The sequence below is a fragment of the Heptranchias perlo genome, chromosome 39 (genome assembly GCF_035084215.1).
Source record: "Heptranchias perlo isolate sHepPer1 chromosome 39, sHepPer1.hap1, whole genome shotgun sequence".
Taxonomy (NCBI): Eukaryota; Metazoa; Chordata; class Chondrichthyes; order Hexanchiformes; family Hexanchidae; genus Heptranchias; species Heptranchias perlo.
In genome coordinates, this window is record NC_090363.1 from 17511180 (window position 1) to 17538476 (window position 27297).

At 44.6% G+C, this 27297-nt stretch overlaps 1 pseudogene; it reads right to left on the reverse strand.

The window, feature by feature from the left end:
- Positions 1-3884: 3884 nt before the first annotated feature.
- Positions 3885-26051, reverse strand: LOC137305299 (probable G-protein coupled receptor 139; annotated as a pseudogene).
- Positions 26052-27297: the final 1246 nt, after the last annotated feature.

Below are 27297 nucleotides of genomic sequence, written 5' to 3' on the forward strand. Positions count from 1 at the left end.
TTCTCCGTAGTTCAGAGAAGTTTAAGGTGAGACTTAATAGAGCTGTTGAAAATTGCGAGGGGTTTCGATAGAGTAAATAGGGAGAAATTGTTTCCACTGACAGGAAAGGCGGTAACCATTGGACACAGACGTAAGATAAATGGCAATAGAATCAGAGCAGAGATGAAAAGACAGTTTTTTATTCGTGAGTTGTTATAGTCTCGAATGAAATGGCTGATCAGACGGTGGAAGCAGATTCAACAGTAACGTTCAAAGGGGAATTGAATAAATAGTTGAAGGGAAAAATTTGCATGGCTATTGGGTCATAAGATAAGGGACTAATTGGATAGTTCTTTCAAAGAGCCAGCACAGGCACGATGGATCGAATGTCCCTGTGGGACAAAATTAATTGTCACTTCGACAAGTGTGGATTAATAAAGGAATGCCACCACAGATTTATTAAAGGCAAATCGTGTTTAACTAACTTGATTGAGTTTTTCGATGAGGTAACAGAGGGGGTTGATAAGCGCAATGTGGTTGATCTGGTGTATATGGACTTTCAAAAGGCGTTAGGTAAAGTGCCACATGATATGCTTGTCAGCAAAATTAAAGTCCGTGGAATAAAAGGGACGGTGGCAGCATGGATTCAAAATTGGCTAATTGACAGGAAACAGAGAGTAGTCGTGACCAGTTATCTTTCAGGTTGGAGAAAAGTATACAGTGGTGTTCCTCAGGGGCCGATACTAGGACCACTGCTTTTTTGATATATATTGTTAACGGGAATTGAGAGTACAGGGCAAAATTTAAAAATTTACAGATGACACAAAATTTAGAAGTGTAGTAAACAGTGAAGAGGATAAAATAGACTTCAGGAGGACATAGACGGGCTGGTGAATTAGACGGACACATGGCAGATGAAATTTAACGCAGATAATGCGAAGTGATATATTTTGGTAGGAAGAATGAGGAGAGGCAATATAAACTAAATGGTACAATTCCAAAGGGGGTGCAGGAACAGAGAGACCTGCGGGTATAGGTGCACAAATCTTTAAAGGTAGCAGGACAGGTTGAGAAAGCGGTTAAAAAAACATACGGGATCCAGGGCTTTATACATAGAGGCATTGAGTACAAAAGAAAAGAAGATATGTTGAATCTTTACAAAACATTGGTTCGGCCACGGCTGGAGTATTGTTTCCAATTCTGGGCACGGCACTTTGGGAAAGATGTGAAGGCCTTAGAGAGGGTGCAGAAAAGATTTAGTGGAATGGTTCCAGGGACGAGGGACTTCAGTTACGTGGACAAACTGAATAAGCTGAGGTTGTCTTCCTTAGAGCAAAGAAGGTTAAGATGAGGTTTGATTGAAGTGTTCAAAATTATGAAGGGTTTAGATGTAGTAAATAAAGAGAAACTGTTCCCGTTGGCGGAAGGGGCGAGAACCAGATGACACAGATTTAAAGTGATTGGCGAAGGAACCAAAGCCGACATGAGTAAAAAGGTTTTTATCGAGCGAGTAGTCACTCTCTGGAATGCACTGCCTGAAAGGATGGTGGAAGCAGATTCAATCGTGGCTTTCAAAATGGTATTGGATAAATACTGGAAGGGAAAAATGCAGCACTACGGGGAAAGAGTGGAGGAATAGGATTAACTGGATTGCTCTTACAAAAATCCAGCACGGGCTCGACGGGCCGAATCGACTCCTTCTGTGCTGTAATTATTCTATGATTCTGTGCTGTAAGTTTGTATGCATTTATGCATGTGAATACCATGGGAGGTGTGTTCGATGGCGGGAAATTAAGAACATTAATTTCAATAAGCGAAATTTAGAGCGAGAATTATAAAATGGAATTCTATATAGGGGGAACACAACAGTGATTATACTTGTAAAGATTATACACTACTTGCAACTTTCCATTTCTCTTTTGGTCTCTATCTCTGCTGCTCCCCTTTGTTTTCTATTTCTTTCTCGTACTGTTTTTCTCTCTCAGTTATCTTTTTTTTCTCCCATCTCTCTCACTTTCTCTCTGTTTGATGCTCTTTCTCTCTTTCTCCCTGGTTCTTTTTTTCCTCTGTTATTCTCTTTTTGATTTACTGTCGCTCTTTTCCTCCCTTCATCTCTGTATGTGTGTGTGTCTGTTTCTCGCTCTGTCACTCTTCCTTTCTCTCCCCTTCTCTCTATCTTTTTCTTTCGCTGTCTCCCCCTCTCTCCCTCCCTCTGTCTGTCTCTCCCTCTCTCCCACGGTCTCTCTCTTTCTCTGCCTCACTACCTCTCCCCTTCTACCTGTATATCTGTCTCTCTGCCTCTCTGCCTCAGTCTGTCTTTCTGTATGTCTGTCCGTCTCTCCCACTATCCCTCTGTCTGCTTGCTTGTCTGCCTCTCTCTGTCTGCACCTCTGTCTCTTTCTCCCGCTCTCTCTGTCCGTCTGTCTCTCTCCCTCTGTCTGTCTCTCTGTGTGTTTCTCTCCCTCCCTGGCAGTCTGTCTCTCCCTCTCTTCCCCTCTGTTTGTCTCTCTTTCCCTCTGTCTGCCCGCCTCTATTTCATCAAACGCTCTTTATCATTCTGTAGCACCATTTATGTGGAGTGCACACATTCTAATCAGGCCCACAGCAGCTACTTTGATTGGTAGCTTTGCCCGTTTTTCAGGGCGGCCATTTAGTTAACGTCCAGCTGAGCTCCTTTTTGAGCAACAATTCATGCGTCGTCTGCAGAGTAAGTCCCTCTTCAATAGGTCTGATTATCAATAAAATATATCAGAATCATTTTTAAGACAGTTTTATGGCTCTGTGCTGCTAATATAAAATGTACTTTCTTTCCCCTGAGAAATGTAGGGGATGCAATCTGAAATGGGATTCAGTTCTACTGCTTGAACCCCTTCAGCTCGTTCTATGATTTCAGTAATTGATTGAGTGGGTATTTCACAGCGTTCTTCAACCCCTCTCTGAATTTAGTCTGGGTCAGGACATAAATACACGTGTTTGTGCAGGAACTGAGAAGCTGCAGCATCTTTGCTTTGTGATCTGTGATATAAACAGGTAAACAGTGTCAGAGCAGCAGTAAGACAGAGTGTCTACCATTCGTGTATAAATGCAAAATGAATCCAGAGTCACCCGTAACAATACAAAACTGCCCGATATACAATCCCAAGATCCACTCTACCTCCCGCCCCATCAACACACTGGTCACCGGCGCCTACAGTCCCGGGATCTCCTCGACCACCAGCCCCAATTAACAGGCTAATCACCGACACCTACAGTCCCGGTATCTCCTGGCCTATTAACACACTGGTCACCAGCACATACAGTTCAGGGATCTCCTGTACTTCCCGCCCCGTTAAGTCAATGGGCACTGGCACTTATTGTCCCGGCATCTCCTCTACCTCCCGCCCCATTAACACATTGAACACATGTCACATACAGTCCCGGGATCTCCTCTAACTCCCGCCCCATTAACACACTGAAAACATATCACCTACAGTCCCGGGATCTCCTCTACCTCCCGCCCCATGAATACACTGGTGACCACCACCGACAGTTCATGGATCTCCTCTACCTACCGCCCCATTAATTCACTGGTCACTACCATCGACACTCCATGGATCTCCTTTACCTCCTGTCCCATTAACACACTGGTAACCGGCATCTTCTTTGTTGTTCACTTCATCACTTCTTAATTTCTCTAATATGGTGAAAACAATTTGATGCAATTAGTAGCCGCATATTATTTTAATACTTCAACTTGAATGAGAAAGAAACTTTGAGAAACGCTGTAAAATGAGTTTATTGAAAGCCTTAGGTTATAAATGTTTCAGTGTTTGCAGGATACACAGTGTTTGTAGCACTGCGGCCTGGAAGAGGAGAGAATCACACACCATATGACACAGAACTGACTCTGCTCTGAGAAAGTCTTCTCATGATTTAATTAATTTAACGATTACAACGAAGGGATATTTCACCATATTTTTCAACTGCTCTCTGAATTTAGTCTGGGTCACAGCACAAATAAACGTGTTTGTGCAGCAACTCAGGAGCTGGAGCATGAATCCCAGTTCTTGTATAAACTCAGGTAGAAGTATAGACCGATACCCCAAAACCCACATCCGGCTTCATATAGAATACGCCATAAACACGGCCCATAAGAGTATAAAGTTCCCTGAGATAACAAACAGTAAAATGATGGATTTCCTCCTGCTCTCCATCTCTGGGTCTTTGGTACTCTCCCCACCGCCTTGGCCCCGGAGTCTCCTGCGTGCTCTGCTGGCCAATAAAATGTGTCTGATGGTGAAAGCATTGAGCAGCAGAATCAGAACAAATGGGGCACACGGGGTAAGGATGTAATGAAGAAATTCGATTACTACCCACACCGGTGAAAATAGAAAACTCTTTGTTACATCACAAAACCAAGGGTTATTGTAAAGCCAATATTGACCTGTGAACATAAAGTACCAGAACGTGTTCATTAAACAGCTCAGCACAGTCACTGTTCCCAGAACCACAGCCGCCGTTTTCTCGGTGCCATATTTAGTTTTCAGTTTCTGGCAACAAATGGCTACAAATCGATCAAATGTGAAAGTGACGGTGAACCAGACTGAACAGTCTGTGGCTGCAAAAAGCAGGACGGCGTGGATATTACACACGGGGATGGACTTCACAAACTGAAGCTGTCTCCAATAAGCAATCGGAATCTGCCTGAGAATCAGATCGATGATAATGACCAGTAGATCCGCGGCTGCCATCGCCACCAGGTAGCGAGTGACACCTTTGGAGAGGCCGCACTTTCCCCGAGACAAGATCACAATCGTCATTAAGTTAACTGTGAGGAAGAGAAATAAACAGGGACATTATAAATCAGGCTGGGACAACCTGTCAATATAAGTACCGTCTCTGGATCCATTGTAAAATTTAGTACCGTCTCTGGACACATGTAAATATTACAATGGATCACCCTTTTTATATTAATACCTTATCTTGATACCATCCTATATTAGTGCCGTCTCTGTATCCTCGGTAAATATTAGCACCATCTCTGAATCCCGTGTAAATATTAGTTCCCTCTCTGGATCCCCTGTAAATAGTAGCACCGTTTCTGGGTTACTTGAAATTATTAGTACCGTCTCTGGAACTCCCGTAAATATGAGTGTCGTATTTGGAGGTTCTGTAAATGCAAGAATCACAACAACAACAACAACAAAAAAAAACAACAACAACGTGCATATATATTGTCATAGAATCATAGAAAATTCACGGGACAGATGGAGGTCATTCGGCCCACGGTGTCCGCGCTGGCCGATAAACGAGCTACCCAGCTTAATCCCACTTTCCCTCATTTGGTCCGTAGCCCTGCAGGTCACGGTTCTTCAGTTGCACATCCAGGTATATTTTAAACGAGTGGAGGGTTTCTGCCTCTACCACCCTCTCAGGCAGTGAGTTCCATACCCCCACCATCCTCTGCGTGGAAAATAATAATTTATGTAGCGCCTTTAACGTGGTAAAACATCCCAAGGCGCTTCACAGCAGCATCACCAAACAAGCTTTGACAACGAGCCATCGAAAGAGACAGGTGACAAACAGTTTCGTTTCATGTAGCGTCTTAAAAGAGAAGAGAGAGTTATAGTGGTGGAGAGATTTAGGGAGGGAATTCCAGAGCTTAGGGGCTAGGCAGCTGCCGCCAGTGCTGGAGTGGTTACAATTGGTAATGCCAAGAAGCAAGAATTGGCGGATCACAGAGATTTTGGATGGCTGGTGCAGGCTACAGAGATAAGGAGGGGGAGGTCATAGAGGGGTTTGAAAACAAGGACGATAATTTTAAAATCGAGGCGAGCACAGGGGTTATGGGAAAACAGGACTTGGTGCAAGTTAGAATGTGGGCAGTAGAGTTTTAGATGAGTTCAAGTTTATGAACGGTAGAAGATTGGAGGGCAGGCAGGATGCATTGGAATAGTCGAGCCTGGAGATAACAAAGGCGTGGATAAAGAGTTCAGTAGCAGATGAGCTGAGGCAAGGGTGGAGACGGGCGGTGATATGGTGTTGGAAGTAGGTGGTGATGTTGATGGAGCGGATTGTGGTCAGAAGCTCATCTCAGAGTCAAACAGGATGCCAAGGTTATGCATGGTCTGGTTCATCCTCAGACTATGGCCAGGAAGAGGAATGGAGTCGGTGGCTTGCGAACGGATTTTGTGGCGGGGACCAAAGACAATGACTATTGTCTTCCCAATATTTAGTTGGAGGAATTTTTGGCTCAGTCAATACTAGATGTTGGACAGGCAGTGTGATAAATGAGAGACACTGGAAGTGGTGAGGTAGAGCTGCGGGTCATCAGAGTACATGCAGACTCTGACGTGTTTTCGGATGCTATCGCCGAGTGGCAGCAGGTAGTTGAGAAATTGGAAGGGGCTAAGGATAAATCCTTGGGGGTCTCCAGAGTTAACGGCGAGGGAGAGGGAAGAGAAGCCATTGTATGTGATTCTCTGGCTTCGACTGGATAGAAAAGAATTGAATCAGGCGAGCGCAGTCCCACCCCGCTGGACGACGGAGGAAAGGTGTTGGAGGAGGAAGGTGTGGTCAACAATGCCAAAGGCTGCAGACAGATGGAGAATGATGAGGAGGGATAGTTTACTATGGTCACAGCCTCATAGGATGTCATTTGTGTCTTTGATAAGGGCCGTTTCAGTGCTGTGGTATGGTCGGAAATCTGATTGGTGTGATTCAAACATTGATCTTCGGGAATGATTTGGGAGGCGACAACACGTTCAGTGACTTCGGGAGGAAAGGGAGGTTGGAGATCGGGCAAGGGCAGAGGGGTCAAGGGTGTTTTTTTGAGGTGAGGGTGATGACAGCAGATTTGAAGGGGAGGGGGACAGTAGCTGAGGTGAGGGAACATGGGGACCAGGAAGAGAATTTGAGTGGTCAGCAGTTTGATTCGAATAGGGTCGAGGGACCAAGAAGTGGGTCTCATGGTCAAGCTGAGCTCGGAGAGGGCATGAGGGGAGATAGGGGAGAAATGAGAGAAAGATGTGAGTTCAGGGAAAGGGGAAGGAGGAACCTTATGGGAAGTTTGGCTTATTGAGCTAGGGGAAAGGTGGAAGCGGCAGCTAAACCGACGGTCTCAATCTCAGAAATCCATCAACTCCACGCACTTTTCGTTGCAGGTGAGGGTGGGGGAGTGGCAGGTGAGAGGGGTTTAAGAAGACGGTTTATAGTGGAGAGGAGAAGCCGGGGACTATCTTTGCATTCCAGGATGATCCTGGAACAGTGAGCAGTTTTGGCAGAGGACAGCAGGACCCGATAGTGCTTAATGGGATCCAGCCAGATATGGCGATGAATGGCAGAAACAGTTGCCCGGCATCAAATTTCAAGTCTGCTTCCCTTGGACTTAAGGGAGCGGCGATGAGATCCATACCAGGGGCAATGACCAGGGTGAGAGAGAATAATGGTTTTAATGGGGACAAAGACATCAAACGTGGAGGTGAGGGTGTGATTGAACAGGACGGTTGCTGCAGGCCGATCCCTGGCCCTGCTGTAAATAATAGTACCGTCTCAGGATCCCTTGCAAATATTAATATCGTCTCTGGATCCCCCTTTAAATGTTCGTTCCGTTTCTGGATCCCTTGTAAATATTCGTATCGTCTCTGGATCACCTCTGATTATTAGTAGTGTCTCTGGATCCCCTGTAAATATTAAAATCGTCTCGGGATCCCACCCTAAATATTAGTACCACATCTGGACCCCCTGTAAATATTGGTACCGTCTCTGGATCACGTGCGAATATTAGTGTCATCTCTGGAACCTCTGGCAATATTAGTGCCAACTCTGGATCTGCTGTAATTATTTGCATTGTCTATCGATCCCCGATAAATTATAGCACAGTCTCTGGAACCACCGTACAAATTGGTACCGTCTCTGGCTCCCTTGTAAATATCAGTACCGTTTCTAGATCCCCCTGTCAATATTAGTGCCATCTCTGGATCCCCTTTAACAATTAGTATGGTCTCTGAGTCCCCCTGTAGTTTAGTGACACACCCCAAGAACCCTGTAAAAACCAGCTTTCGCACAGGCACCTGGAAAATATAGCCTCACTCCCACAGGACCTAATGTAAGTTAAGTCTCACACCCAGAAGATCCACGTAGATATATTTCCCATCCCTGTTCCCTCTATAATTGTATCTCCCATCCCGAGAAGCCACACTAATTTTTGAGCTAGATATGGAGGCTTACCAGCGTTCGAACAACAGCGAGTGTGGGACAGGGAATGGCAAGGATGGTAATACAGTGAGAGACATAGATAGATAGAAACATTGAAAATAGGAGCAGGAGTAGGCCATTCGGCCCTTCGAGCCTGTTCCAGCATTCAATATGATCATGGCTGATCCTTTATCTCAATACCATATTCCCGCTCACTCCCCATACCAATTGATGCCTTTTATGTCTAGAAATCTATCTCCTTATATATATCCAGTGACTTGGCCTCCACAGCCTTCTGTGGTAGAGAATTCCACAGGTTCATCACCCTCTGAGTGAAGAAATTTCTCCTGATCTCAGTACTGAAAGTCCTACCCCGTATCCCGAGACTGTGACCTCTCTTTCTAGAGCACCGCAAGGGGAAACATACTCCAAGCATCCAGTCTGTCTAGCCGTGTCAGAATTTTATGCGATTCAATGATAACCCGTCTCATTCTTCTAAACTCTAGTGAATACACGCCTAGTCGACCCAATCTCTCCTCATACGACAGTCCTGCCATCCCAGGAATCAGTCTAGTGAACCTTCGCTGCACTCCTTCTATGGCAAGTACATCATTTCTTAGTTAAGGAGTCCAAAACTGCACACAATACTCCAGGTATGGTCCCACTAAGGCCCTGTATAACTGCAGTACGAGAGAATGGTTTATTGATTTAATATCTGGTTATGGAGGCTTACCAGGAACACCAACAGCAGCGAGTGTGGGACAGGGAATGACAAGAAGAGTAATACAGTGAAATATGGCTTATAGAATTAACAGCAGCAACAACAGCAGCTTGCATTTGTACGGCGCCCTTAACGTCGTAAAACGTCCCAAGGTGCTTCCCCGGAGCGTTGTCAAATAAAAGTTGACACCGACCAAGAGGTAGATTGTACGGAGCTTCTGGAAGGAGGAGGGAGAGATAGAGAGGCGTAGAGGTTTAGGGAGGGAATTCCAGAGCAGAGGACCGAGGCAGCTGAAGGCACGACCGCCATTGGAGGAGTGATTAAAACCGTGGATGAGCAAGAGGTAAGAATTGGAGGAGCTCACAGATCCCGGAGGGTTGTAAGGCTGGTGAAGGTTACAGAGATAGGGAGTGGTGAGACCATGGAGGGATTTGAAAACAAGGATGAGAATTTTAAAATCGAAGCGTTCCAGGTCCGGGAGCCAGTGTAGGTCAGTGAGGGCTGGAGTGATGTGTGACCGAGACTTAGTGCAAGTTAAGTTACGGGTACCAGCGTTTTGGATGAGCTCAAGTTTTTGGTGGGTAGATGATGAAATGTTGGCCAGGAGAGCATTGGAATTGTCCAGTGTCGAGGTAACAAAGGCATGAATAAGGGTTTCAGCAGCAAATGAGCTGAGGCAGGGGAGGAGACGGGTAATATTAGGGAGGTGGATATAGGCAGTCTTGGTGATGCAGCAGATATTTGTTCGGAAGCTCGTTTCTGGGTCAAATAGGATGCCGACGTTGCAATCAGTTTGGTGCAGCCTTATACAGTGACCAGGGAGTGGGGTGGAGTCGTTGGCCAGGGAAAAGAGTTTGTGGTGATGATGGAAGACAATGGCTTCGGTCTTCGCAATATTTAGTTAGATGAAATTATTGCTCATCCCATACTGGAAGTCGGACAAGCAGAGAGAGTGGAGCGATCGAAGGAAGCAGTGTTAAATTAATAGCTGGATATAGAGACTAACCAGCCACACCAACAGTAACGAGTGTGGGCCAGTAAATGACAAGAACAGTATACGGTTAAACATGGTTTATAGAATTAATAGCTAGACATCGAGACTTACCAGAAACACCAACACCAGCGAGGAGGGGATAGTAAATCACTTGTATTCCTGTAAACGCATAAAGTATCCGCTTCTCTAATGACATTAAATCATAAAATACATGCAGAGATTGAAACATCCAGAATGGACTTTTATAATCTATTTTTATTGGCTTCCAAACCATTGTTTTAACATTCCAATCCATTGCACTCAGATTCCGATCCATTTTTGTAACATTCCAATCCATTGCTCTCATATCCCGGTCTATTCTTCCCTGTCTGTGGATCCGCTGATATCTGTCAGCGATGGAGGTGAAGCTCCCAACGACACTATGGGTTAACACGTTGAACGTAGTCGGTTCTTAATAGCAGAGAGAAACACTCCAGTGACACAATTAGGACCCATGGAGACTGAGATTAATTACAGTAACTGAACACGCACATTCAGTTAACAACGTAAAAACAATTTTTAGATCACAACATATACAAACAATAACTTATGTTATTCCTATATTTAAGTCCAGGGAACGATAGCCAAGTTAGCTTAACGTCGATGGTAGGAAAGATAATGGAATCTTTACTCAAAGATTTAATAGAAAGATATCTAGGGAATGAAAATCTAATAAATAATAGTCAGCACGGATTTCAGAAGGAAAAGTCATGCTGACTAATCTTATTAAATTCTGTGAATAAATAACAGAAAGATTAGACAAGGATAATGCAGTAGATGTAATATATTTGTATTTTCCAAAGGCCTTTCATAACGTACCGCATTGTAGACTCATGACTAAGGTCAGAGCATGTGGAGTTAGGGGACAGGTAGCAGAATAGAATCATAGAATCATAGAATCATAGAAGTTACAACATGGAAACAGGCCCTTCGGCCCAACATGTCCATGTCGCCCAGTTTATACCACTAAGCTAGTCCCAATTGCCTGCACTTGGCCCATATCCCTCGATACCCATCTTCCCCATGTAACTGTCCAAATGCTTTTTAAAAGACAAAATTGTACCCGCCACTACTACTGCCTCTGGCAGCTCGTTCCAGACACTCACCACCCTTTGAGTGAAAAAATTGCCCCTCTGGATCCTTTTGTATCTCTCCCCTCTCACCTTAAATCTGTGCCCCCTCGTTATAGACTCCCCTACCTATGGGAAAAGATTTTGACTATCGACCTTATCTATGCCCCTCATTATTTTATAGACTTCTATAAGATCACCCCTTAACCTCCTACTCTCCAGGGAATAAAGTCCCAGTCTGTCTAACCTCTCCCTGTAAGTCAAACCATCAAGTCCCGGTAGCATCCTAGTAAATCTTTTCTGCACTCTTTCTAGTTTAATAATATCCTTTCTATAATAGGGTGACCAGAACTGTACACAGTACTCCAAGTGTGGCCTCACCAATGCCCTGTACAACTTCAACAAGACATCCCAACTCCTGCATTCAATGTTCTGACCAATGAAACCAAGCATGCTGAATGCCTTCTTCACCACCCTATCCACCTGTGACTCCACTTTCAAGGAGCTATGAATCTGTACTCCTAGATCTCTTTGTTAGCAGGCTGGCTACAAAACAGAAAACATAGAGCAGGGGTTAAGGGTAGCTACACAGACTGGCAAAATGTGTAAAGTGGTGTTCCACAGGCATGGTTGCTTGGACCACAGTTGTTCACAATTTACATAAACAATTTGGACTCGGGAATCGAAAGCAGCATCTCAAAATTTGCGGTCGACACCAAATTGGGATGTGCAGCTAATACAAACGAAGAATGCGTTAAATTACAAAAGGGCATTAGTAAACTTGTGGAATGAGCATATAATTTGCAAATCAATTTCAATGTAGAGAACTGTGAGGCGATGAATTTTGGTCGAAAGAATAAGGAGTTCACACACTGCTTAGATAATAAAAGTCTAAATTGAATAGAGGAGCAAAGGAATCTAGGGGTAAAGATACACACATCACTAAAAATAGCGACGCTGGTTAATAAAGCCATAAAAAGGCAAATCAAGCGCGAGGGTCAATTTCTAGATGGATAGAATTGAAAAGCAAATAAGTTATGTTAAACTTGTATCGAACCTTCGCTAGACCACACTTGGAGAATTGTGCACAGTTCTGGCATCCATATTATAGCAAAGATATAGAGGCATTGGAGAAAGTGCAAAACAAGTCCACGAGGATGATATTAGAACAGAGAGGATATACTTATCAGGAAACGCTGGACAGCTTGCAGCTGCTTTCTCTAGAGAAGAGAAGGCTGAGGTGTGATGGGATAGAGACCTTTAAGATAATGATAGGATTTGATAGGATAGACGCAGAGAAACTGTTCCCACTTGTGCGGGAGTCCAAAACTAGTGGTCATCAATATAAAATAGTTGCTAATAAATCCAATAGGGAATTCAAGTGAAACTTCTTAACCCAAAGAGTGGTAAGAATGTGGAAAGCGCTATCACAACGCGTAGTTGAGTCAAATAACATAGATGCATTTAAGGGGGAGAAAGGTAAGTACATGGGCGGGGGGGGGGGGGGGGGAGAAAGGAATAGAAGGATATGCTGATAGGGTGAGATAAAGTAGGGTGAGAGGAGGCTGGTGTGAAGCATAAACACCGACATAGACCAGTTGGGCCGAATGGCCTTTTTCTGTGTTGTAGTTTCGATGTAACATATATTTAACCAAATGTCACACAGGTGGAAAACCCAACGCCCAGTATATCATTTTAATAAATATTTGGAAGAACAGAAACTACGAGACTCGTAGATTGACAACACAGATGTGAAGCAACAGCAGCTTCATTTACATATTGCAGATTATTTCTGAGTGAAATCCTTTAATTTCAGAGGCTTTCTATCCACTTCTCAAGGGTTAGGTTTACACTCAGAGATGGAAACTGAACCATTCTACTGGTCAATTTGGAGACCACCCTGAGAATATTTGTGCAATCTCTGGATATCCAGTCTATTGGCAATTCTGTGGATCTTCTTGTAAATACTGGGGCAATCTCTGGATATTCCTGTGAATAATGGTCCGCCTTCGGATTGTATTGTTCGCACAGTCTATGGATCGCCTTCAAATATTCATACGGACTACGATAAAGGCTCTGGATACCTCCAATATGATTGGGGCGCTTCCGGGTTTCCTGACACAATCTGTGAACTGGCTGAATGCGTACGATGCCTAGTGCCCCGATGAACATTGAAACATCCCCACAGATCCCAGCAAACGCTGACACAGTCTGAGGATTCGCTGAATGTCTACAGTGTTTGGTACCCCTTTATATATTGTCTCTCTCCCACAGACCAATTTAAATACTGATACAATCTGTTTACAGCTTGAATGTATACTGTCCCTGGTACCACTGTAAATATTGAATCACTGTCACAGTCCCGGTAAATGCCGACATAGTCTGGGTACAACCTCAATATCTACCGTCCTTGGTGCCAATGTAAATATTGACTCACTCTCACTGAACTCTGTACATACCGACACAATCTGGGGACAGCCCGAATATATGCAGTCCGTTCTACGCCTTTATGTACTGACTCACTCTCACAGACTACTGATAATACCGATACAGTGTGTGGCCATCCTGATTGTCTACAATCCTTGGTACCCATTTATATATTGACTCACTCTTATAGACTCCTGTAAGTACTGACACAGTCTGGGGACTCCCTGAATATCTACAGTACTTTGTACTTCTTTATTTACTGTATCAAGGTGATTGAGGGCAGGTAATTCAGCCGCAGGCTGGTGAGGGCCCTGATACCAGAGTAAGCACCTTTAAGTACCTCACATTTACGAGGCAATTGCTACCGGAGTGGGTGGAGACATCCCCCCCGCCAGGAGAGGATAAAAGGCGAGGTTCAACAGGAGTAGGGGAAGTGGAAAAGGCTGTGAGTTGGAAAGTTTTCTCGATCCTTCTGAATCGAATGTAGTTCACTTTTGTGTTCGGTAAACTATAAAAGATGTTTTAAGCACGGTTTGTTCTAAGGCTACACTTTGTAGGACAAAGGAGGCTGCGGGAAGGTAGTGCTGTTTAACTCGTGGTGTCAGAAGTTGTATCGGTTTCTGCAATAGAGAAAGAATGAGACCAACCCATAATGCAGGAAATGTATGGAGAACTGGTGTGGGCCACACGAGTTCTGCAGATCCTTCAGACCCACCGGGCCACACAGGAGGATCAGTCAGATGATTGAGATCCACTGAGCGGCACAACAGATGATCACACAATTCGTTCAGAGCCACCACACCGCACCAAGAGAGGATAAGTCAGATCGTTGAGGCCCGATAGGAGACCATCCAATTATTATTGAACCAGGCCACCCAGGGTCGCTGAATTGAGGCAGCAGTAGGGCCTGGTGGTGGGACAGGAATCCCCCATCCAACCTATCAGAGCCAGTCTAGTGCTACAGGAAATTTCTCCAGGGGACGGGTAAGAGACATATCTCTTGGCTTTTGAAAGGTGTGCCAAGCGGGAGAGGTGGGCCACAAGACTAATGGGCTGGCATTGCGCCACCCTTCTTGTGGGCTATTCTCAGAGGGCCCACTTTCCTCTGGAGATGCAGGCAGCAGCCAACTACCCACAGTTGAAGACGGAGATCCTCGCCAGGGCTAGCGTCACGTTAACTGCGTGGCTCAGAAGTTCAAGTGGCTGCTAATGTACCACTACCTATAAGACCTTCCACCACAGATCAGGAAATGGGTGGATCAAGGGGAGCCGGCCAACGCCCAGTAATTGATCGCGATAGTTTAAAGACAACTCGCTACAGATGAACTGATCAGATACCCGACGTACTTCAGGCCACGAAACACTAGTAGACCCACGAATCCTAAGGGTCGGACTGGATCACGGGTGGATAAAACTCTAGGTGGGCAAAGTGAGTTTTGAAGAACGGTGAAGGGCTGCGAAGGGACTGATGGGAACGGCCAATATAAATACAAATCTTGGAGTAAACAGGAAACCAGGGAAAATGTACCAATGTCACTGTGGTGATGAGTGGAGCCACGTAGCGGCGCACTGCCAAACCCAGGAGGAGCCCAGAAAAAGGTGCCTTGGGTAATCCTGGGATGCTGGCGGCGATTATCCGAGTTGAATAGTGCAGCTTGTGAGCCACGTGGAGGCCGCTCAACTTCGTAGAAAACGTAAGGGTTAATGGAAGGTGGTGATGGTCCTTACTGACTCAGGGAGTGCAGTATCCTTACTTTCCTCGACCCTAGTACGCCATTCAGATCTAGACCAGGTGGATAAAATGGGAATAAAGTGTGTACATGGGGACGTGTTTTATTACTTCAGCACCTTTGTCAAAGTGGAAGTGAAGGGAGGTGCCTCGGAGGTAAAGGCTGACATGGTTCCAAAGTATCCTCGGCCTGGGGAGCGATTTCCCGGCGTGTAATGCACTGATACAAATGAAGGGAGATGATACCAACCGCCTTTATGAAAGGGGGCAGCTTGGGAGTCTCTCCAAAGTGTTTGCCTTCTCAGATCCAGAGTTGTATCAGGGTACTGAAAAACCCAAAAATTCGTGAAGAGAACGGAGGAGAGACAAACCTGAGGAAGTTGGGCAGAGGTTCCTAAAGTTTTAGTAGGGAGCCAAGACTCTAACCCCTCTGCTTCTCCAGTCCCCAGAGGTGGAATCAAGGCTTGGGATGTTTGGGAAGAGAGGAGCACCTGAGGCCGACCTCCCAGCGATGGAAGCAATACATTTTGAGGGAGTGGATTTGTTTAATTCAGACTTTCAATGGAAGCAGGTAAATAATCCAAACCTACAGGATGTGCAGCAAGAGGTGGCAGTGATAAATGGACACCCCGTTGAAGGTAATACAAGAGATCGTGGGCTCTATTATACAGCGAAGAATAACCTTCTATAACCGATTGACTCTAACGGGCATCAGGTGGAAGTGCAGCAATTGCTGATGCCACGGACACATAGGCGGATAGTACTTAACTTGGCCACAAGCATCTATTCGGAGGTCACCTGCAGACGGAGAACACACTGAAGTGGATGTGGAGGCCGTTCTTCTGGCCAGGGGTGTATGAAGAGGTACGCCGTTTCTGTGCCTCCAGAGTGTCGGCTGTGTGGACCCAGGTCTCACTATCACGCTGCATTATTCCCTCTTCCAATAGTTGAGGTGCCCCTCGAATGGATCGCTATGGACCCGGTGGGACAACTGGAGGGGTCAGCGCGAGGAGACCAATATATTTTAGTAGTTGTTGAATATGCCACGCGATATCCCGTGGCGATTCCACAGAGGAATACAACCTCTAAATCCATAGCGGGCGAGCTAGTGAGAATATTAGAACATAAGAACATAAGAACATAAGAAATTGGAGCAGGAGTAGGCCAATCGGCCCCTCGAGCCTGCTCCGCCATTCAATAAGATCATGGCTGATCTGATCCCAACCACAAATCTAAAGAACACAAGAAGTCGGAGCAGGACCCGGCCACATAGCCCCTGGGCCCTCTCCGCCACCCACAGGGCATTGACCGATCCGAACTCAGCTTCATGTCCAATTTCCTGCCCGCTCCCCATAACCCCTAATTCCCTTTACTTCTAGGAAACTGTCTATTTCTGTTTTAAATTTATCTAATGATGTAGCTTCCACAGCTTCCTGGGGCAGCAAATTCCACAGACCGACCACCCTCTGAGTGAAGAAGTTTCTCCTCATCTCAGTTTTGAAAGAGCAGCCCCTTATTCTAAGATTATGCCCCCTAGTTCTAGTTTCACCCATCTTTGGGAACATCCTTACTGCATCCACCCGATCAAGACCCTTCACAATCTTATATGTTTCAATAAGATCGCCTCTCATTCTTCTGAACTCCAATGAGTAGAGTCCCAATCTACTCAACCTCTCCTCATATGTCCGCCCCCTCATCCCCGGGATTAACCGAGTGAACCTTCTTTGTACTGCCTCGAGAGCAAGTATGTCTTTTCTTAAGTATGGAGACCAAAACTGTATGCAGTATTCCAGGTGCGGTCTCACCAATACCTTATATAACTGCAGCAATACCTCCCTGTTTTTATATTCTATCCCCCTAGCAATAAAAGCCAACATTCCGTTGGCTTTCTTGATCACCTGCTGCACCTGCATACCAACTTTTTGATTTTCTTGCACTAGGACCCCTAGATCCCTTTGTACTGCAGTACTTTCCAGTCTCTCGCCATTAAGAAAATAACTTGCTCTCTGATTTTTCCTGCCAAAGTGCATAACCTCACATTTTCCAATATTATATTGCATCTGCCAAATCTCCGCCCACTCACCCAGCCTGTCTATATCCCCTTGCAGGTTTTTTATGTCCTCCTCACTCTCTACTTTCCCTCCCATCTTTGTATCATCTGCAAATTTTGATATGTTGCACTCGGTCCCCTCCTCCAAATCGTTAATATAGATTGTAAAGAGTTGGGGACCCAGCACCGACCCCTGTGGAACACCACTGGTTACTGGTTGCCAGTCCGAAAATGAACTATTTATCCCAACTCTCTGCTTCCTGTTCGATAACCAATCCTCCACCCATGCCAGAATATTACCCCCAATCCCGTGATTTTTTATCTTAAGTAATAATCTTTTATGTGGCACCTTGTCGAATGCCTTCTGGAAGTCTAAATACACTATGTCCACTGGTTCCCCTTTATCCACCCTATACGTTATATCCTCGAAGAACTCAAGCAAATTTGTCAGACATGACTTCCCCTTCATAAAGCCATGCTGACTTTGTCCTATTAAATTATGCTTATCTAAATGTTCCGTTACTGTCTCCTTAATAATAGACTCCAAAATTTTACCCACCACAGATGTTAAGCTAACTGGCCTATAATTTCCAGCCTTCTGCCTACTACCCTTTTTAAATAACGGTGTTACATTAGCAGTTTTCCAATCTGCCGGGACCTCTCCTGAGTCCAGGGAATTTTGGAAAACTATCACCAAAGCATCCACAATCCCTACTGCCACTTCCCTCAAGACCCTAGGATGGAAGCCATCAGGTCCAGGGGATTTATCCGCCTTGAGTCCCATTATTTTACTGAGTACCATCTCCTGAGTGATTTTAATCGTATTTAGCTCCTCCCCCCCGAGAGTCCCCTGTTTGTCCAGTGTTGGGATATTCTTAGTGTCCTCTACTGTAAAGACTGAAACAAAATATTTGTTCAGCATTTTTGCCATCTCCATGTTTCCCACCATTAATTTCCCGGTCTCATCCTCTAAGGGACCTATGTTTGCCTTAGCCACCCTTTTTCTTTTTATATAACGATAGAAACTCTTGCTATCTGTTTTTATATTTTTTGCTAATTTCTTTTCATAATCTAACTTCCCTTTCTTAATCAATCCTTTAGTTACTTTTTGCTGTCTTTTGAAGAATTCCCAATCTTCTATCCTCCCACTAAGTTTGGCTACCTTATATGTCCTTGTTTTTAGTCGGATACTATCCTTGATTTCTTTACTTAGCCACGGATGGCTGTCATTTCTTTTACACCCTTTTTTCCTCAGTGGAATATATTTATTTTGAAAGTTGTAAAATAACTCCCTAAATGAACACCACTGCTCATGTACCGTCTTACCCTTTAATCTATTTTCCCAGTCCACTTTAATCAATTCCGCTCTCATACCATCATAGTCTCCTTTATTCAAGCTCAGTACGCTTGTTTGAGAATCAACCTTCTCACCCTCTAATTGGATAGGGCTCCCAAAGTGATCTTAACGGACCAGGGCACTCCCTTTTTGTCCACACTGACGAACAATCTCTGTGACCTGCTCCACATTAAGAGGCTGAGGACTTCCGTGTACCATTCTCAAACCGATAGCTTCACTCTCAATAATCCCCTCAAGAGCATGTTGGAAAAGGTTGTGGATAAGGATGGGAGAAATTGGGATATCTTACTGTCGTATCTCATGTTTGAAGTCAGGGAGGTGCCACAGTCAGGGAGATGCCACAATCCTCGACAGGGTTTTCCTTGTTTGAGCTGCTGTCTGGGCGGCAGCCTCGGGGAATCCTCGACATCACTAAAGAGGAAAGAGAGGAACAAAACCGTCCCCTCAAAATATTATTGTACATGTAGTGAAGATGAGGGAGCGGATTGAAGCGGTTACTCCCATAGCGAGGGCTCATTCAGAGAAATTGCAAGAACACCAGAGAGTCCAATACAATAAAAAGGCTGAGGTCAGGAGGTTCCAAACAGGAGACCGAGTTATGGTCCTTGTCTCCACACCTGAAACAAGCTCTTTGCACTGTGGCAGGGACATAATGAGGTTATAAGATCAGGGAAGCTCAGGGAAGGAAGCTTGAACAGATTTACCACGTGAACATCCTGAATCCAAGGAGAGAGAGGGAGGCCCTCGAGGTGGTGGAGGAACCACTAGTGGGCCCCGAGTCCAACGTACAAAGAACAGATCGCCTCTTTAGTGAACCGACTGAAGACCAGAATAGACAGGCTCAGTACATGGTAGATCAGAACCAAGATATATTCATCTCTCTAGTGAATTGACCGCTGATCACATAGACATGCTCAGCACATGGTAGATCAGAACCACGATGTATTCACATCTCGACTCGGGAGGAGGGAGGCGATCAGCCAACAGGAGTGAAATTAAAGGTAAGAGCTTAGCGAATCCCAGAAACCAACGCAGGGAAGTTAGCCAGGAGATTCAGAGGATGTTGAAACTAGGTGTGATTGAAGAATCATATACTGAATTGAGAAGCCCCGTTGTTTTGGTTCCGAAACACAACGGGAACTGACGGTTCTGTAATGACTTTCGGAAACGGAATGAAGATCTCAATTCGATTATTACCCGATACCCCGGGTAGATGAGTTAATTGAGAGAGTGGGGACATCCAGTTAACTTACCCCCTTCGATCTGGCCAAAGGTTACTGGCAGATCCCTTTACCAGAGTCGGCGAAAGAGACCATTTATTTCACAGCTTCAGAGGTGCTCTCCCAGTACACCGTCAGGCCATTTGGATTGCATGGGGCACACGCCACCTTTCAAAGGCTCATGGGCCAAGTGTTGAGAACTCATACCTGGTATGCAGCAGCATACTTGGGTGATGTAATTTTCTATAGCATGGACTGGGGTTCCCATTTAAGTAAAGGCTGTATCAGATTCAAAAAGGGTATTTGGGCTCAACGCAAACCCAGAGAACTGTCATATTGGGTCATAAGAGACTAAATACACAGAGTCCACTATAGGGTGTGGGGTGTTGAAGCCTCAGATAACAAAGTTGAAGCTGTAAAAGCCTGGCCCCGACTGGTGAATGAGAAACAAGTAGGATCCTTTCTGGGTATCGCGGTTATTAGCGATGATTTATTCCTGAATTTTCTCTCCCTTATCGACCGTCCCCAGGCCCTGACGGACTTCAAAGTGACGAGGTTCTTAAAAGATGTGGCTGCAGAGATTGTAGATGCAATGGCATTAATTTTCCAAAATTCCATAGCTTCTGGAACGGTCCCATCAGATTGGATAATAGTGAATGTAACTGTTCTATTCAAGAAAGCAGAGAGACAGAAAGCAGGAAACTACAGGCCAGTTAGCTTAACATCTGTCACAGGGAAAATGCTAGAATCTATTATTAAGGAGGTTATAGCAGGGCACTGAGAAAATCTCAGTGTAATCAGTCAGAGTCAACACGGCTTTGTGAAATGGAAATCGTGTTTGACTAATTTATTAGAGTTCTTTGAGGAAGAAACAAGCAACGTGGATAAAGGGGATCCTGTGGATGTCGTGTACTTGGATTTCCAGAAGACATTTGACAAGGTGCCACATCAAAGGCTATTACACAAAATAAAAGCTTATGGGGTAGGGAGTAACATATTAGCATGGATAAAGATTTCGTTAGCTGACAGGAAATAGACAGCAGGCATAAATGGGTCATTTTCAAGGTGGCAAGATGTAACGAGTGGATTGGCACAGGAATCAATGCTTGGGCCTCAACAATTTACAATTTATATCAATAACTTGGATGAAGGGAACGAATGCTAAATTCACTGATGACACAAAGATAGGTCGGAAAATAAGTTGTGAGGAGGACATAAGGAGTCTGCAAAGGGATATGGATAGGTTAAATGAGTAAGCAAAACATTGGCAGATGGGGTATAATGTGGGAAAATGTGAACTTCTTCACTTTGGCAGGAGGAATAGAAAAGCAGTACGTTACTTAAATGCAAAGGGATTGCAGAACTCTGAGGTACAGAGGGATTTGGGCGTCCTAGTACATGAATGACAAAAAGTTAGTATGCAGGTAGAGCAAGTGATTAGGAAGGCAAATGGAATGTTGTCATTTATTGCAAGGGGAATGGAATAAAAAAGTAGACATGTTTTGCTACAGTTGCACAGGGCATTGGTGAGACCACATCTAGAGTACTGTGTGCAGTTTTGTTGATCTTATTTAAGAAAGGACATAATTGCTTTGGAGGCTGTTCAGAGCAGGTTCACTCCACTGATTCCTGGGATTTGGGGGGGGTGTGGTGGTTATCTTATGAGGAAAGGTTGGACAGGTTGGGCCTCTATACACTGGAGTGTAGAAGAATGAGAGGTGATCTTATTGAAACATATAAAATGCTGAGGGAACTAGAAGGGGTAGATGCTGAGAGGATGTTTCCGCTTGTGGGAGAGACTAGAAATAGGGGCCACAGTTTAAAAATAAGGGGTCTCGCATTCAAGACAGAGATGAGGAGATTTTTTTTCTCTCAGAGAGTCGTGAGTCTGTGGCACTCCCTTCCGCTGAGAGCTGTGGAGGCAGGGTCATTGAATATTTTTTAGGCTGAGTTAGATAGATTCCTGATGAACAACGGAGTCAAAGGTTATCGTAGGTAGTCGTGAAAGTAGGGTTGAGGTGCCAATGAGATCAGCCATGATCTTGTAAAATGGCAGAGCAGGGTCGAGGGGCCGAATGGCCTACTCCTGCTCTTAATTCGTATGTTTCTATGTTTGTACGTAAATGTGAAGTTATTCACTTTGGTAGGATGAATAAAAAATGAATATTTTTTAAATGGTGAGAAATTATTAAATGTTGGTCTCCAGAGAGATTTGGATGTCCTCGTGTAAGTAAACCAAAAAGTTAGCATGCTGGTACAGCAAGCAATAAGGAAGGCAAATAGCATGTTGGCCTTTATTACAAGTGGGTTGGAGTACAAGAGTAAGGAAGTCTTACTACAATTGTACAAGGCTTTGGTGAGATCTCACTTGCTGTACTGTGTACAATTTTGGTTTCCTTATCTAAGGAAGGATATACTTGCCATAGAAACAAAGCAACGAAGGTTCACTGGATTGATTCCTGGGATGAGAGGTTAGTTCTGTGAGGAGAGATTGAGTAGAACCAGCCTGTACACTCTGGAGTTTAAAAGAATGAGGGGACCTCATTGAAACGTACAAGAATCTGAGAGGGCTTAAGAGGGTACATGCTGAGAGGTTGTTTCGCCTGGCATGGAGTCTAGAACTAGGATGAATGTTCACAGGATAAGTGGTGAGGAGGGTTGTGAATCTTTGGAATTCCCTACTGCAGAGGGCTGTGAATGCTGAATAGTTCAATATGTTCAAAGTTGAGATGGATAGACTTTTGGACTCGAGGGGTATCAAGGGATATAGGGATCGGGCGGGAATGTGGATTGGAGTTCGAAGATCAGCAATGATCTGATTGAATGGTGGAGCAATCTCGAGGGGCCGTAAGGCCTACTCCTGCTCGTATTCCTGATGTTCTTATGTTCTAACGGGCTAGAACATAAAGTGGAGGAAGTGTTGCTACAGCTGTAAAAAGCCCTGGTGAGACCACATCTGGAGTACTGTGTACAGTTGTGGGCACCACACCTTAGAAAGGATATATTAGCTTTGGAAGGAGTGTAGCATAGTTTCAGCAGAATGTTGCCAGGGCTCCAGGGGTTAGGTTATGAGGAGAGATTACATAAACTTGGCTCGTATTCCGTGGAATATAGAAAGTAAGGGGTGCTTTGATTGTGGATTTTGAAAGGAATTGAAAGGGCAGATAGAGAGATTTTTTTTCTGCTGATGACGAATCTAGGACAAGGGGGTTATAACCTTAAAATCAGAGCAAAACCATTCAGGAGAGAAGTTACGCAACACGCCTTCACACAAAGGTTGGTAGAAATGTGGAAGTCTCCCACGAAAAGCAGTAAAAGCCTCTCAATTAGTAATTTTAAATCTGAGATCGATAAATCGTTGCTAGCAAAGGGTATTAAAGGGTATGGAGTCATAGTATCATAGTAGTTACATCACATGAAGCCAGTCAACCTATCGTGCTTCTGCCTGCTCCTTGAATGAACTATCCAATTCATCCCACTCACCTGCTCCTTCCCGGTAGTCCTGTAAAATTTCCCTTCAAGTTTTTATCCAATTCCTCTTTGGAAGTTATTATTGACTCTGTTTCCACCGCCCTTTCAGGCAGCACATTCCAGATCATAACAACTCGCTGGGTAAAAACATGTTTCCTCATGTCGCCTCTGGTTCCTTTGCCGATTAACTTAAATCTGTACCCTCTGGTTATCGACCCTACTGCCACTGGAAACAATTTCTCCTTATTTACTCAATTAAAACCGTTCATGATTTTGAAGACCTCTATCAAACCTCCCCTTAACCTTCTCTGCTCGAAGGAGAACAGCCCTAGCTTCTCCAGTCTCTCCATATAACTGAAGTCCTTCATCCCTGTAACCATTGTAGTAAATCTCTTCTGCACACTCGCTAGGGCCTTAACATCCCAAAATGTGATGCCCAGAATTGAACACAATACTCCAGCTGAGGTTTAACCAGTGTTTTATAAAGTCAAGGCAGTGAATGGAGTTAGGATTCAGATCAGCCATCATGTCATTGAATGACGGAACAGACTTGGGGGGCAGAATGGCCTCCTCCTGTTCCTGTGTCCTATGTCCCTATGTTATAGTGCTTGTCAGTGACAGTTCAGGTGAGATTTATGTCTGATCCCAGGGTCCCCTCTAACACTGTAATTTATGTCCATCACATTTTAGGCGAGATTTCTGCTGATCCCGGTGCTGCCTCTAACTCTATACTGTCTGTCCTTTACATTTCAGGTTAGATTTCTATCTGATATCAGGGAATCATTTAACTCTATAATCTATAGCATCTGTCCAATATATATCAGGTGAAATTCATGACTGATCCCAGGGGCCCCATTTACTCAAAAGTATCTGTCCAGTATATTTCAGGTGAGATTTCTGTGTGATGCCAGGGAAACGCTTTATCCCTATGGTTCTGAACTCCGAGACATACAGTAGAAAGACTCCCTCTGCTACATGTGCCAGATCCACTGCCAAGTTAAGGGGCGGATTTTGGGCACAAAACGGAACTCGTTTCAGGTGGGGAGGAACCCGGGTAACAGCAGAGAGTGTCTGAGTGACCGTGGGGGGGGGGGGAGAATTAATCCCACGTTGAGGATACATCTGATAAAGCATTTGTCACAGAGTCGAAGGAATCCCTCTGTTCCATTCTCGTTCATAGTTCTGAACTCCTGGACATTCAGTAGAAAGACTCCCTCTGCTACATGTGCCAGATCCACTGCCAAGTTATGAGGCAGGTTTTGGGCACAAAATGGAGACCGTTTCACGTGGGGAGGACCCCCGGTAACAGCAGACTGTTTCCGAGTGACCGTGAGGAGAATCAATCCCAAGGTGAGGATACGGCTGTTAAACCCCCTGACATACGGCCGTGTATTTCCTGTTCCGCAGTTGGTGATGAGTGAGCCTGGTGTACGGTACTGGATTTAAACATCTGGAACAACAAGAGGGCAGACACCCCTTCAGCGTTCACGTGTCCCCACATCCACCGCGATGAAGGCAGTTTCTCTAATTTATAGCTGAAGGGGAAACTCTGAGATTTGGGAGGACAGCCGCTGAAAGAATAAGCAGAGAGAACCCTCTCAGTGCCTGCTCTTTGTGCCATATATGTACAGCTGTAGTTCCAGGGGCATAGACTGAAACTCAGCTCAGTGTGAGATATTTATAGATGCAGTTTTCTGGGCAGAGACTGAAAATCTGCTCAGTGTCAGATATTTATAGATGCAGTTCCCGGGGCAGCCACTGGGGTAAAGCATAATTCTGAGTCCGGTCACTGAGACAAGCTTTTTTTTTATTCGTTCATGGGATGTGGGCTTCGCTCAAAGGCCAGCATTTATTGCCCATCCCTAGTTGCTCTTGAGAAGGTGGTGGTGAGCCGCCTTCTTGAACCGCTGCAGTCCGTGTGGTGACGGTTCTCCCACAGTGCTGTTAGGTCGGGAGTTTCAGGATTTTGACACAGCGACGATGAAGGAACGGCGATATACTTCCAAGTCGGGATGGTGTGTGACTGAGAGGGGAATGTGCAGGTAGTGTTTTTCCCATGTGACTGCTGCCCTTATCGTTCTAGGTGGTAGAGGTCGCAGATTTTGGAGGTGGTATCGAAGAAACCTTGGCGAGTTGCTGAAGTGCATCCTGTGGATGGCACACACTGCAGCCACAGTGCGCCGGTGGTGAAGGCAGTGAATGTTTAGGGTGGTGGACGGGGTGCCAATAAAGCGGGCTGCTTTGACCTCGATGGTGTCCAGCTTCCAAGCAAGTGGAGAGTATTCCATCACAATCCTGACTTGCGCCTTGTAGATGGTGGAAAGGCTTTGGGGAGTCACGAGGTGAGTCACTCGCCACAGAATACCCAGCCTCTGATCTGCTCTTGCAGCCACACTATTTATGTGGCTAGTGCAGTTAAGTTTCTGGTCAATGGTGACCCCCAGGATGTTGATGGTGGGGCATTCGGCGATGGTAATGCCGTTGAATGTCAAGGTGAGGTGCTTAGACTCTCTCTTGTTGGAGATGCTCATTGCCTGGCACTTATCTGGCGCAAATGTTACTTGCCACTTATGAGCCCAAACCTCGATGTTGTCCAGGTCTTTCTACATGCGGGCATGGAATGTTTCATTATGTGAGGGTTTGCGAATGGAACTTCACACTGTGCAATCATCAGCGAACATCCCCATCTCTGACCTTATGATGGAGGGAAGGTCATTGATGAAGTAGCTGAAGATGTTTGTGCCTACGACACGGCCCTGAGGAACTCCTGAGACAGTGTCCTGGAGCTGAGATGATTGTCCTCCAACAACCGCTATCATCTTCCTTCGTGCTATGTGTGACTCCAGCCACTCAAGAGTTTTGCACCTTATTTTTATTGACTTCAATTTTACTGGGGCCTTTTGGTGCCGACCTCGGTCAAATGTTACCTTGATGTCAAGGACAGTAACTCTCACCTCACGTCTGGAATTCGGCTCTTCTGTCCATGTTTGGACCAAGGCTATAATGAGATCTGGAGCCGAGTGGTATTTGCAGAACCCAACCTAAGCATCTGTGAGCTGGTAATTGGTGAGTAAATGTTGCTTGATAGCACTATCGACGATGATGATTGAGAGTAGACTGAACGGGTGATAATTGGCCGGATTTTATTTGTCTTGCTTTTTGTGGACAGTACATACCTGGGCAATTTTCCACATTGTCGGATAAATGCCAGTGTTGCAGATCTACTGGCACAGGTTGGCTAGAATCTCCAGGCTGGGGATGCTCATGGATCTCACATTGTGCTTTCAGTACCGGGTAAGGCAATTTAAAAAGGTTAGTGAAATAATGATCAGTCAAATGATGATCAGTGAAATGATGATCAGGGAAGTGATGTTCAGTGAAATATATGATCAGTGAAATTATGATCACTGCTAAAAAGATAATTGAAATGTTGATCAGTGAAATAATTATCATCGATATGATGATCAGTGAAATGACAATCAGTGAAAAAATGATCAACGAAATGATGATCAGTGAAATAATGATCAGTGAAATGATGATCATTGAAATGATGATCAGTTAAATAATGTTCAGTGAAATGATGATCAGTGAAACGATGACCAGTGGAATAACGATCAGTGAAATAATAGTCAGTCAAATGATAAAAAGTGAAATGTTGATCAGTTGAACGATTATCAGTGAAATCATGATCATTGAAATGATGGTCAGTGAAATAATGATTAGTTAAATGATGTTCAGTCAAATGATGATCAGTCAAATGATGAACTGCAAAATAATGATCAGTGGAATAATGATCAGTGAAATAATGATCAGTGAAATAATGCTCAATAAAAAGATGATCAGTGAGATCATGATCAGTGAAATAATGATATGTGAAATAATGATCAGTAAAATAATATCAGTGAAATAGTGAAAAGGGAAATGATGATCACCGAAACAATGATCAGTGAAATGATGTAGAGTGAAGTGATGATCAGTGAAATATGATTAGTGAAATAATGATCAGTAAAATATGATCAGTGAAATAATGATCAGTGAAATGATAAACAGTGCAATAATGATCAT